Raw genomic sequence first — 14299 nt, forward strand, 5'->3', positions numbered from 1 at the left:
GTGTTTCTCAGTCTCATTCCCATAGGATGTGGAGCAGCCTCTGTGACCCCTGCTGGCCAGATGACAGTCGCACCCCCACAGCTGTGACAAAATGTTGGGAGACAAAACTGCCCCAGATGCGAACCGGGATGAACAGTCCACATCCCAGTCCTCTTCTGTGACATCTTCCTATCTACATGAATCCTCGTTTGCCCAGACTTGTTTTTTGCCGAGTGCCTGCCTTGAAGGGACGGGAGGCTCCTCTTGCACCTGATATAGGTGGTTCCTTCCTCCTGATCATCCAGCTCTTGACTCTATCGATCCTGGTCCTCCATGGTGGTACAGAAACCAAGACTCACCTCCTACGTACCGTAGATGCAGGGATCAGAACTTCCAGTTTCATTCATGTGCAGATGACAGGGTCCATTTGCTTTCCTGGGGAAAAGACACAGAGGCTCCCAAAGCCAAAACTTCCAGGGTGATTTTACAGGTTCCACTTCCCAGAACTGGCCCTGCAATATGTACAAATTGTCTCTAGATGGTGACAGAGAGTCAGGAGCACTTGGTCCAGCCTTCTTAAGAGTGGATTACAAAGCAGCTAGCACCTGCTCCTAAGTTACTTGGAAATAAAAGTCTTAGCTGATTTTAAAACCATACATCTAAGACACTTTAATGACCACCTAAAGTTGATAGCAACCCAATGTGGTGGTGGGCGGGGAGTGCTGATTTGTTGTATTCTGTCTAGCCTTGCTCAGAACATGACAAACAGCAGGCATTGAAAATGCTGGGAGGGAGGGATCAAATGGTAGGGATACGCGAGATGCAGCGGGATGCCACAGTTTCACCCTCCACTAGCAACCCTCTCACTCCCTCAGCCCCATCACCTCTTCCTCTCCTCTAAAAGCAATGGCACGGTTCTAGGCACTGGCTTTCCTTGCTTACTTGTTTTGTGTGTTTTTCTTCTATTTTTATCAAAACAATATGCCTTCAGTCACTTACCTCCTCCTGGCAAGATCAAGAAATAAGTGACAAGCACGTTATGTATTTCCCTTTCCTTTGTCCCTGGTCCACAGAGAGGCACACACCCCTCCCCCCAGATAGTAACACACATTCACCAGCTCAGCTGACTTTCTGTGCTGTGACCCAGACCAAACCGTCCTCTGCCTCCCAGGCAGCGTCACATGGCTTGTCAGGTTTTGTTGAGCAGGTGTCTGGCTGTTCCCTATAGGAGGTACATCCTATAGGTTGTACATCCAAAAACAGTACACAGGGCTGAACCTATTCTTACACAGTAACCAAAAGGCAGACTAAAGAGATGGCGATGGGCTGACCTCACTGAAGACTTCCGAGAAAAATGTTTTCTGCCCAGTGTCTCAGCAATGAGGCACAGACAGCAACACAGCTGTCAGCATCTGCAGGGAGGGGACAGGGACCAGGTGGAAGGTGACAGAGCTGCAGGCCCTAACATTTTCTGTCTTCTTCAGAGAGAACCATCCTGAAAGGTAAGTATATACCATACAAAATCAAGAATGCAATTCAAATGAGTGACGGATAATAGCCTTTCAAACAACATCTATTTGCAACGACACAGGAAACAGAACCTCTCGCCTGAACCACGGGTTTGGTCCAGAGTCAACACCTGCTCTTGCATCTCTTGGAACGCTGGCATTGCCTCCTTCCCTTTAGAACCTGAGCTTGTCCAGGTCATCTGGGTGATAAGGTTTTCTCTCCCAGCTCAGCTTTCCTCAGCTCCATGCACTGGCTTCCCCTGTGCTATTTTTAGTCCTTTCCCAAGCCCTGCTATTACAAGTAGCTTGTTTGCCAGAGGCCCAAGAGGTAGTATTAAAACTAGACTATTTATTTCCACAAATGAGCTCAAGGCCAAGTTCTGAGCTCTCTCTGCACAGTGGAAGAGTGGAACATATACTTTGCAAAAGCTCTGGAAAATATCAGGTTTCCCAGGAAGACAAATGACTTTTGTATTCGTGAGGTCTTCTTTCTTCCTTCTCCACCACTGTGGATGACCCCACCGGCACAGAGGCTCAGATTCCAGGTCCCCTAAAGCCTTGGACTTGGGAAAACCAGGATGGGCAACAAGGGCCAATCAGAATCACCTGGAAAGTTGTTAGACGTGCACATCCTTGGGCATCCCTATGAATATTCTTGTTGAGTGAGTCTGGATTTCTGATATAACTAAACATAACATGCTGGTCATTATTGTAGTCTACTCTACTAACGCTTCCACTTGGACACCACATGACTTCCTCATCAGTGGGGTTTAAAGATTCTGGGATAACTTTGTCCCATTTCTTACTTACAGACAGAGCCAAGTATGAGAGGTCTTTAACAAGTTCACTGGAAAATGTGTATTATGAATATGCTGTACAGGGATTTCCAAAGGTGTTTTGTTTTTTTGTTTTGTTTTGTTTTGTTTTGTTTTTTTTAGGCCTGGGAAGAAATGTTTGCTCTAGGAGTGAGAGACATGTATCTGTATTTGTTGTTGGATTGGATTTTGTGGTGACTGGATGATTTACCCACTCCATTTTTTTCCCATTTTCCTGCTGGTTCAATCCATGATCTTTTTGACAGGTAGAGATATAGACAATGAGAGAGACAGAGAGAAAGGTCTTCCTTCCATTGGTTCACTTCCCATATGGCCGCTACGACCAGCGCTGCACCGGTCCGAAGCCAGGAGCCAGGTGCTTCCTCCTGGTCTCCCATGTGGGTGCAGGGGCCCAAGCACTTGGGCCATCCTCCACTGCCCTCCTGGGCCACAGCAGAGAGCTGGACTGGAAGAGAAGCAACCGGGACTAGAACCTGGCACCCATATGGGATGCTGACGCCTCAGGCGGAGGATTAGCCAAGTGAGCCACGGCACTGGCCCCTGTTCATATATTTTATAAGTTCAATTTTGACAAATCATCGTGTGAGTAAAGCCTGAAGCTGTCAGCATCCAACCTCCTGTTCTGCCAAAAGGACATCCACGTAGGAGGAGGAAGAAGAGGGGGAAATGCCCCAGTTCCAGTCCGAAGTCAGAGGTCCTGCCCCTTCTGCCTTGGTCCGTGAAATCGCCATTACTTAAGCCAAGAAGTCTCTCCACTCCTCATTCCCCTCCACTTTGAGTTAGTTTGCTTGGATTTCTGTCACTGTTAGTGTTTGCTGTGTGACCTAGAACACAAGGTCTTCACGTGGTCATCTCACAGAGGGGCAGCAATTCCTACCTCATTTGATTTTTTTTAACTTTCCTAAGAGGACTGTAAGGCAACATACGTAAAGCATCAGATGCAAAACCCAGAATCACTGGTGCTGAACAATGGTAGTTCTTCCGCCTTCCTGGGCCTTTTTCTGCATCTTGGTGCCCTGGCCAATCTACATTCCACAGATGGGACACTTGCAGAGAGGTGGGTGCCCATGGAATGATTTCACTTGAACTCCAGTCTGGGCCCTGATTCTTGCCATTTAATTCCAGAGTGGCAGTCTTCAGATTCAGATGCGGGGTGTGCATTAGCAACGGTGCTGCCTTCTACACAGACACATGAGAGTCACCAAAGAAAATGGAAGCTCTGAAAATTAGGACAAGAGACCCCCAAGGCAAACGATGGCTTGGGGGACACAACTTAGAATCTTGAGAGCCTACTGGATTTCATTTCCATGGACCCAAGGCAGGGCCCAACCATTCAGAGTGCCCAGTGTGGGTTGCAATCTCCTTTTAGGCCTTTTCTGATCTTGGATTGGGGCACTAACTAGAAGCAAAACCGCATCTATTGGGGTCGGTACTGTGGCTCAATTGGCTAATCTTCCGCCTGTGGTGCCAGCCTCCCATATGGGCTCCAGGTTCTAGTCCTGGCTGCTCCTCTCCCAGTCCATCTCTCTGCTGTGGCCCAGGAAGGCAGTGGAGGATGGCCCAAGTGCTTGGGGCCTGCACCCCATGGGAGACCAGGAAAAGCACCTGGCTCCTGCCTTCGGATCACCGCGGTGCGCCGGCCGCAGTGCGCCGGCCGTGGCGGCCATTGGAGGGTGAACCAATGGCAAAAGAAAACCTTTCTCTCTGTTGCTCTCACTGTCCACTCTGCCTGTCAAATAAAAAAAAAAAAAAAGGAAGAAAGAAAGAAAAGAAGGAGGTTTCCCATTCTGGCAGATTCCCCCATCACCCAGGCTGGGCAAGCCTGGACTCAGCACACGTGCCAGCGTTCACACAAAACCCACCATTCCCCCATGCCTCTGTCAACGCAGTGCAATAGGAGCCATGACCCCCACCCCCACCACAACTGCCTCATCGGCTGTTGAGAGCAGGGAGGATGTCACTGTCATCTTTCTTTCCAGTACCAAAACGGGGCTAGCGCAGACATGTTTGATAAAACACTGAATGGAGACCTCATTGCCCAGAAGAAAAACAGTCCGGACTGCTGAGACAAGCCCTTTACGTCACCTCTCAGCCACCCCAGCTGTTTCTGTCCCACCCTGGAAGGGACCATATCCACAGCCTAGCAGATTCTGCACCTGCTGTGAACTCGGTCCGGCTGGTTTTGCTCCTTTCTCTATTCCTCAGGTTTTCCTTAATTTTATTCCCTCTTTCATCCTCCAGTCCACAGTGGTCTCCCCTCCACCTCCCCACCCCCCTGCTTCCTCACAAAGCCTGTATGTTGTTATTGTCGTGCGAATAAATCCAAGTGCCTGGAGACTTACCCTGGCCTTTTCAGCCACACAATTTCACAGCTCAGAAGATGGTCTCAACCTTGGTGCACACTGGCCAAGTCTCAGCCCAAGAGACTGAGCCAATGGGCCTGAACGCAGAGTGGAATTGCTGTCAACCCCCTGGCCCTAGGTGAATCTGACAGGCAGCTTGTCCGCTGTGTGTGCAGTCAGAGTTCCCAGCCCTGGAGTCACGTGGGAGCAGGTTAGAAGGAAGAGTCTCAGGCTCTGCCTCCAGGCCTTCCGCAGCCCACCGATGCTAGTGCCCCATCTTCAGACGACTGTGCACATGAAGTTTGCAGAAGTGCAGCTGTAGAGTTTAACAGTCATGACTTTGACAGTGCCTGGGGTAGAACTTGCAGTCTTTTGGCCTCCATAAGCCTCAATTTCTACACCTACAAGGTGTTGAATGATAGTACCATCTAACATGGATGTAAGGCATAGTGAAAGTGATTATTACAACCATTAGGGTGAGTGCCAGGTCCACCACTCAACAAGTGGCAGCCTCATTACGGTTCTTCCTCTCCTCTCCTTCCTCTCCCTCCTCCTCCTCCTTCAGCCTGCAATGGTAGGGGAGCTGTCAGAGCAAGTTTCCCCTTTGCTCCCTGGAGGCTGGGCTGGCTGTGTCATCCCAGGGAAGCACAGCCAATAGAAGGCTTGCAGCAGCCATATTCACACCCAAATTCAACATTTCCAGTTTCAAGCTTGCAAAAAAGGCCACAGCTCCCTTGACTTATCAGCATCACCCAACACCCACCCACGGTGGTCTGGTCTGGTCTTCCAGATACCCTGTCTACCCAGTTGCACAATCACCGTCCTGCTGAGCGTGTCATGTGGGAGCTGCACCCTGATACACAGGCAATTTGTTTCCAGAAGCTGCACGAGGACTTGGCCCCACCACACGTCAGGCTGGCACGTCCACAAGACTGCAGGGCCCAGTTTCAAGAGGCAGAGCATTGAAAACCAAATGTTGGGACTCAACCGGCTCTCGCAAGGAATTAATTTAAGAAATCCAAGGTGCCAGAGGATAATAGCGGAAGGGATTGGGGGTGGGGCAGGAGCCTGGTGCTTCCTTTGAAAGCAGTCTGGGCTGTATTTAGAAAGGCTGTGAACAGGGGTGATGTGCAGACAGCCATCTAAGACCATATATCGCTCTCCTTATGGAGAGGTCCATTGGCCCTGTGATGGGATGGAGTGTCTGGTGAAAACAGCAGAGCCCTTCGAAGAGCCAGCCGGCAAGGCTAACACTGAGCTGGGATACAGGGACAGCCTGGGGAAATCAGAGCCAGCTTGTGCCTGCCCTCAGTGCTGGACATTTTTATGTGCACTACATTAAGAGCTTCCATCTCTCTGGACAAAGACGGGAAGCGCCTCCATGGTGGGTGGCCCCAATTAAACCCTGTGCCTAGTAAGTTTCCGCCCAGGCTGACTGGAAGTGAGCCAGTGCTGATTAGAGAGTGGGTACCTCAAATGGCCCAGTGCTACCATAATGACAAAGCCCTGGAAAACTGCTAAATGACACAGAGGAAAATCATTACAGCTGAAATGCCTGCCTCCTGCCTCCTCCCTCTTCAAACACACACACACACACACACACACACACACACACACTCTTCAGAATTGCCTAAATACTGCTTTGCTCAGTGAGTTAACTGTATAGCAAATGAAAGCCCTGAGCACACTGCTTTCATTATGAAACACTTGGTTTAAAAGCACATCAAGAAGACAGGAGCACAATTAAAACAAAACAAAAACAAAAACAGTGCCCCATCCTGAAGAAAGCTGATCAATTGTCACATGCATTGTAGAACTAAGAAGGGTTTGCGGATTTTAAAAATAGGAAGAAGTATTTAATTTTTAGGATGACCAAACCAATACAAGCTCTTCTTGCAAGCCTTGGAACATATAGACAAGTTAATGAGAGGATAAGAATCATTTGGCATCCATTCTTCAAAGAGAACCACAGTGAACATGCGAGGTTTGTCTTGCTCCGCTCAGCACTGTTTTAGGTAGCTGAGTTTGCACTGCATATACACTTGTGGCCTCCTTTCCTTGACCAGGACTACATAGGAAGCTTGTTGCACCGTGAGCCATGGCTGTAATGCATGGGGCACATGCCATTAAAGGAGCACAACCTAAAGCACTTGGCACACATTTGGAAGCCCCCCTGATGTGGGACAGCTGAACTATGATTAAATAACAGCAGCAACAAGAACATTTGTACCATGCAATGGGAAAGGCTCTGGGGACCACTGTCTCATTTTATTCTTTCTCTTAAAGATGTATTTATTTATTTGAAAGTCAGAGTTACAGCGAAAGAGGAAGAGATAGAGAGAGGAGAGAGATCTTCCACCTGCGGGCTCACTCCCCCAAATGGCCACAATGACAGGGCTAGGCCCAGACAAAGTCAGGATCCAGGGGTTTCATCTAGATCTTCCATGTGGGTGCAGGGGTCCAAGCACTTGGGCCATCCTCTGCTGCTTTCCTAGGTGCATTAGCAGGGAGCAGGATCGGAAGTGGAGCAGCCGGGACTCAAACTGGTGCCCATGTGGGATGCCGGTGCTGCGGATGGCAGCCTCATCTGCTGCACCACAGCATCAGCCCCGACTAAGGCTGCTTGAGTACTGTGGACCAAACCCTGTGAATGGAGCCTTCCTTGGGGTACCTCATTCCCTCCTGCAACAACACAGTGAGGGGGTGTCACTAATACCTTATAACAGTTAAGACAGCTGGGATTCATGGGTGGGTAAGGTCACTGGCCAAGGTCACAGGGCAGTGGGCCAGAGTCAGAATGAAAACCCAAGGCTGTCAGAGTCTCCCCTAATTTTTACTCTTTTTCCATTTGTAGACACAAAATGGTCTACTCAAAAACGCAGTTTAGAGTCAAACTGTTATTTGCCCATATTCTTGCCAATGTCAGGTGCTCAGTGAATACAGATTTCCCAAATGCTTTTTATTCTACCAAGATTTCAGGGTGTTGTCACTCACAGGGCAGGTGATGCCCCTGGTTTAGTATTCTTTAACTGTGAAGGATGGCTTAGGTTTAGTTGGTAACAGAGAATCCGGAGAACAGGAGCAAGACAAGGCATAAATGCATCTCAGGAAGTTCTGCTGTAGTAGACAGAGACCCTGCATTGGCTGAGAAAAAAGTAGTAACAACAACAACGAAGAAACTTCCTGCCACTTATTGAGCTACTGTTTGCTTGGAACTGAGCCAAACACCAAGATCATTTAAAGAAAATCAGCATCCAAATGATTTTCTAACCTGGAAAATGAAGGAACATCTAACACACAAAGCAGTTAACGAAATACCAGCCGGTATCATCTGCATAAGGGGCAAAAGCAGAATTTGAAACTGCACCTGGATCTGGAGTCTTCCAGAAGCACCTGCGAGGCTCCTCCCACCAGGCTTCCTTGTGCAGTGTGAAGTGTCGGGCCGTGAGTGTGCCCCAGCTCCGCCGTGCCAGTAACTTCGGGTTCCAGAGAGGTTCCCTCTAGAGTCACCAGCGAGGTCTTGACCAGACGAGACCTTAGCCAGGGATTGGTGCTGTGTTTGGATCTCTCACCCAGCATTTAAGATTACACCAAAAAAGATCTTTGTAGTTCACCTGGGCTTTCCCTGGCTATCAGAATTGTCACCCAAGCAAGGCACAGGCTGGATTTTAATTATCATTTCTTTTTCAAAGATTTGTTTTATTTATTTATTTAAAATTTTTTTGACGGGCAGAGTGGACAGTGAGAGAGACAGAGAGAAAGGTCTTCCTTTGCCGTTGGTTCACCCTCCAATGGCCGCCGTGGCCAGCGCGCTGCGGCCAGCGCACTGCGCTGATCCGATGGCAGGAGCCAGGTGCTTCTCCTGGTCTCCCATGGGGTGCAGGGCCCAAGCACTTGGGCCATCCTCCACTGCACTCCCTGGCCACAGCAGAGAGCTGGCCTGGAAGAGGGGCAACTGGGACAGAATCCGGGGCCCCGACTGGGACTAGAACCAGGTGTGCCAGCACCGCAAGGCAGAGGATTGGCCAAGTGAGCCGCAGCGCCGGCCCAAAGATTTGTTTTATTAATTTAAAGGCAGAGTGACAGAGGGTGGGGAGGGGAGGGGAGGGAGGAGGGAGGGAGGGAAGGAGAGAGAGAGTCCATCCCCTGTTTTACTCCCCAAATGGCTGCAATGGATAGGGCTGGCTGAAGTCAGGAGCCTGGAGCTTTACCTTGGTCTCCCACACAGATGACAGGCGTCCAAGTACTTGGTCATCTTCCACTCCTTTCCCATATGCATTAGCAGTGAGCTGGATTGGAAGTGGAAGAGCTGGGACTTGAACTGGCCCTCAAATATGGAATGCTGGTGTCACAGGCAGTGGCTGAACCTGCAACATCACAACACTGGCCAATCTCCATTGGCATTTGTGTGCTCACAGCAAAAATGAGTTGAGGCAGGCAAAAACCAGGACATGCTAAAGAGAGAAGGAAATTTAGGGAAAAAAACAAACTTAGAAAACAAATAGTAGGCTGGTGCCGCGGCAGCCATTGGAGGATGAACCAACAGCAAGGGAAGACCTTTCTCTCTGTCTCTCTCTCTCACTGTCCACTCTGCCTGTCAAAAACAAAAAACAAATAGTAACTATCAAAGAGATGCAGTATAACGTCAAGTAAATTATTTAATAGGGAGAAGGAGAGGGAGGGAAAGGGGGAGAGAGAGAGAACAGTGTGTGAGAAGTTAGCATCTATTAAATTTGACTGTTAACAGGGATCACATTTCAGTTAATTTTCAACACTTAAGAATAACTGTGCATCAATTACAGATCTAAACCAGTCATATTAAGTAGAACAGATAAAAAAACTACTAAGAGGGATAATGTATTAAGTTGTTCATTAACAGTCAGGGCTATGCTGATCAAGCCACCATTTCCCATAGTGTCCACCTCACTCCAACAGGTTTCCCTCTTGGTGTTCAGTCAGTCGTCACCGATCAGGGAGAACATATGGTATTTGTCCCTTTGGGACTGGCTTATTTCACTCAGCATGATGTGATCCCTGTTGAACATGGTGGTGGGAATGGGAGAGGGAAGAGATGTATAATTTGGAACATGCTCAGGCTGCCTTGCCCCAAGTGGTGGAGTTGGACGCATACCAGGGGATTCCAATTCAATCCCATCGAGGTGGCATGTACCAATGCCATCTCACTGTTCCAGGTGATCAGTTTCAGTTCACAGTTGGTCATGGTGAAGGGACTGGGAGTCAAAGGGAGCACATAGACAAGTCTAGTACCTGCTAACGCTAACTGATGGAGTAAATAAAGGGGAGAGTGATCCAACATGGGAAGTGAGATACTCAGCAGACTCATAGAATGGCAGATGTCCTAAATAGCACTCTGGCCTCAGAATCAGCCCTAAAGGCATTCGGAGCTGGCTGAAAAGCTCATGAGAGTATTTCAGGCATGGAAAGCCAAGACACTCTGGCAAAAGATCTCTGCGAGTGAGATCCCAGAGGAAAGAACAGGTCATCAAAGAAGGAGGTACCTTTCTCTGAAGGGAGGAGAGAACCTCCACTTTGACTATGACCTTGTCTAAACAAGATAAGAGTCGGAGAACTCAGAGGGCTTCCATAGCCTTGGAAACTCATGACTGGAGCATAGGGAGATTACTGATGCCATAGACAGGAGTGTCAATTGGTAAAGTCAACAACAGGAGTCACTGTGCACTTACTCCTCATGTAGGATCTCTATCCTTAATGTGCTGTACATTGAGATTTAATGCTATAATGAGTACTCAAACAATATATTTCACTTTGTGTTTCTATGGGGGTGCAAACTGTTGAAATCCTTACTTAATGCATACTAAACTGATCCTCTGTAAAAAAAAAAAAAAAAAAAAGAAATTATCAGTTCCCAACTTGACTCTCACTGGGATTAAACATGACAATATGTCTGCTCTGATTTCATCATCATTTAAAAAAATCATCTATTATTTTTCACTTTATGTTTCTGTGTGGGAGCAAACTGCTGAAATCCATACTTAATGTATACTAAGCTGATCTTCTGTATATTAAGATAATCGAAAATGAATCTTGATGTGAATGGAAGGGGAGAGGGAGTGGGAAAGGGGAGGGTTGTGGGTGGGAGGGACGGTATTGGGGGGAAGCCATTGTAATCCATAAGTCGTACTTTGGAAATTTATATGCATTAAATAAAAGTTTAAAAAAAAAAGTCAAACTATATTGCAGAGTAGAAAAGTGTATTTATGGGGCCGGTGCTGTGGCGTAGCAGGTAAAGCTGCTGCCTGTAGTGCTGGCATCCCATATGGGCACCGGTTCAAGTCCTGGCTGCTCCACTTCCTATCCAGCTCCCTGCTATGGCCCGGGAAAGCAGAAGATGGCCCATGTCCTTGGGCTCCTGCACCTGCATGGGGATACTAAGAGGAAGCTCCTGGCTCTTGGCTTCAGATTGGCACAGCTCTGGCCATTGCAGCCAGTTGAGGGGTGAACCAGCAGATGAAAGACCTCTCTCTCTGCCTCTCCTCTTTCTGTGTAACTCTTTCAAATAAATAAATAAATAAAGCTTTAAAGAAAGGTAAAAAAAAAAAATTTGACTGTTAAAACAGCACCAAGACAGATAATGTAAGCAGTAATTGCCGAGTTCTAAGCCAGATCACAGATTCGTCTTTTAAAATCAATTTTTGCTAGTTCTATGTAAGCCAGGTGACAGCTGAGTTCACCCCATTTCTCAAAATGAGAATGCACCCAGGGTGGGCATTTGGCGCAGTGGCTAAGATACTACTTGGGAAGCTGCACCCCCATCAGTTCCTGGCTCAAAGCCAACCTACACTTCCTTTCCAGCTTCTTGATGGTGCACACACTGGGAGGCAGCAGGTGATGGCTCAAGAACTTCAGTCCCTGACGACAGGTACAGAGTCCCAAGCTCCTGGCTTAGGTTGTTCCAGCCTTCGCTGCTGAGGGCATCTGAGGAGTGAACCAGCTGATGGAAGATCTCTCTCTCTCCCTCTCTCTTCCAAATAAATATGTTTTTTCAAGCACATGAACACAGCCATGTGATCCCTAAATCCCAGGTACTGCAGAAAATCTAGGGTCCTTGCTGTGACTCAAGTACTTCCTAGGGATCTGCTTCCTCACGTTTCCCCTGGTTCCCACTGAATTCTCAGTTATGCACGCCTACATTTTCACCGCCCTCTCCTTTGTCCTACACCTACACAGACATAGAACGGAGCTGCTTTTGTTTGTGTCAAACCCTTTATGGAAGGCATGCACAGGTGCGTGTTTATACGTGTGTGTGTGTGTGTGTGTGTATCTGTGAGTACAGCAGCTAGTACTAAAGTTTAGCAGCTTTGATTGTGGAAAAATATACATCTCATAAAACTGACCATTTCAGCTATTTAAAAATGTAGAGCTCAGGGGCAGGAAGTGCATTCTCAGTGCTGAGCAGCCATCACGGCCATCAAAGGGGCTTTACATCACGCAGGAGGAAAGCCCTGTACGGAGAATAGCAGATCTCATTTCCCTGCCAGTCACTGGGCCACACACCAGGCTTCTGAGCTCCCCGAGACTCGCCTCCCTCGACTTTTCTAGCCCTTCCCGTGCGGAACCACCCAGCACCACCTCCACTCAAGTCCAGGCCTTTGTGAAATGAACAGCTCAGCAGTGTGCTCTGCAGAAGGATGAAGACTCTTCAAAAAGTTGATGCAAAATGGAATTGCAAGTTTGCTTTGGAGCAAAAGTCACTTGCTTGGAGTTAGTGCATAGTCTTTTTGTGATAGGCGTCTTCCATGAATTGTCTGAAGACTTCTTAAAATGCTGCCTAGTCGTCACCCACTCTTCAGTAGAAGAGCATAATGACACAGGGGGCTGCAGGCCCCCTGTCTGCTCACCCAGTTTCCACCAGGCAAAAGGGGACGGAAGAGAATTTCCTGATGGTGATGACGAAGGCCATTCCGCAGCAGCCAGAACCGTTCATTGTCAGTTTAGGTTTAAGATGAACCAAAAACAGGAAAAAAAAAAATCATTGCTGTTGTAGTTTCTAAAATATAAAAGCTGGAATAGATGCTTTCAGCCCAAAGCTGTGAACGAATCTAAGCCCAGTTTTCTCTTTGTGGGTCCGGACCAACCTGATGGGTCCCTTTATAATAAGAGCCAATGGGAGGTCAGCCCAACCCGTCCTAACTGGGGGCAGCGCTCAGTTTGGCCCCCGTCTGAGCTTCTTCTCCATGGAAAGGCTTCGAAGCCATCCCCAGCGCCTCCAATGCAGATTCCTCCCCTTTGCTGGTCAAACATCCAGCATTTTACTCTGCCAAAGGATACAGAAAATTAAACCAAGAGTTAAAATACTGTAAGATGACTTCCCTCCTGGACTTGGAAACTTGGGGACCCTGGGTCTCTTTAATGATTCTCAGCCAGGGTGTGCGTCCCCAGGGAGAGGAAGGACCACATCTGGAGAGAGACTCTGATGATCACAACCAGGTGGAGGGTGCTACTGGCATCCAGTGTGCACAGCCAAGAACAATCCTCAGCTCTCCACACAGCAGAGCTTAGAACCCTCACAGGAAAAGGTTACTTGGCCCAAAATGTGAATATTGCTGAGTCTGAAAGACCTTAATATTAAAGCTATTTATTTAGCAAATTTTGAATAAGTATTATCTATTCACCACACCTGGTGCAAAGGATCAGAAATGCCTTGTGCCTGATTCTTTAACTGTTTTTGAGGTAACAGTACAGACTGAACATCCCTAATGTGGAAATTCAAGATCCAAAATGATCCAACATCTGAAACTTTTGGATGCCACAAGAGGAAGATTCCCCATCAGTCCTCATGTGATACATCATGCTCAAAATGCAGGCACACAGAAAACATTGTATAAAATTCCCTTCAGGTTATGTGTATAAGATGTGTGTGAGGCATACAGGAATTCTGTGTTTATACATTGGTGTCCTCTCAATTTGAAATTAAAAAATCCCAAGGCAGAAACGTGCCTGTTCCTAAGCACTTTGGATAAGGGGTACTGAGCTGCAGTAAACACTAGTGAGCATGAAGAGGTCCAGGGTGCTGTGTTAAGTCCTTCATGTATGTGATGTCATGTGAAGTCCTCTCCACATTAGATCTGTGGCACCACTATCACCTCTACCTCTTTTCTATTTAAACAAATGACACAGTGGACTCTCTCAACATCTGACTTAGTTTTCCTGGTTCCTAACCACCATACACAACTGCCAACCAGTTAAAAGCCACTGGGAATCCCAGGATCTGCATCAGAGGGCTGGTCTCGCGATAACAGACTCTCAGCCTATAATCTCAAGGATGACCTGTGCTACGGTGGGTGGCTGTGGAGATGTAAGCTCATCACTTCAGCGGACAGGGGAGACAGGGAATCTGAAAAGAGGCCATGATTACAGGGGTCTAGAAGGCCAAATTATCCCCCAGGGGTGAAGAGCCTTTCTTGAAGACCCTTGGCAGGAGAGAGAGAGAGAGAGAGAGAGAGAGAGAGAGAGAGAGGGAGAGAGTGTGTGTGTGTGTGCTGGGGAGGAGGGAACTTAATGGAGTACAGAAAACAGAAAGAGAATCCGGGGAGATGGTATTATCGAGAGCCTGGACAAATAGCAAAATGGAATTTCTTGGAATATCCATCTA

Source organism: Oryctolagus cuniculus, chromosome 18 (genome assembly GCF_051225735.1).
Source record: "Oryctolagus cuniculus isolate XC-2025 breed Fujian yellow rabbit chromosome 18, ASM5122573v1, whole genome shotgun sequence".
NCBI classification, from domain to species: Eukaryota; Metazoa; Chordata; class Mammalia; order Lagomorpha; family Leporidae; genus Oryctolagus; species Oryctolagus cuniculus.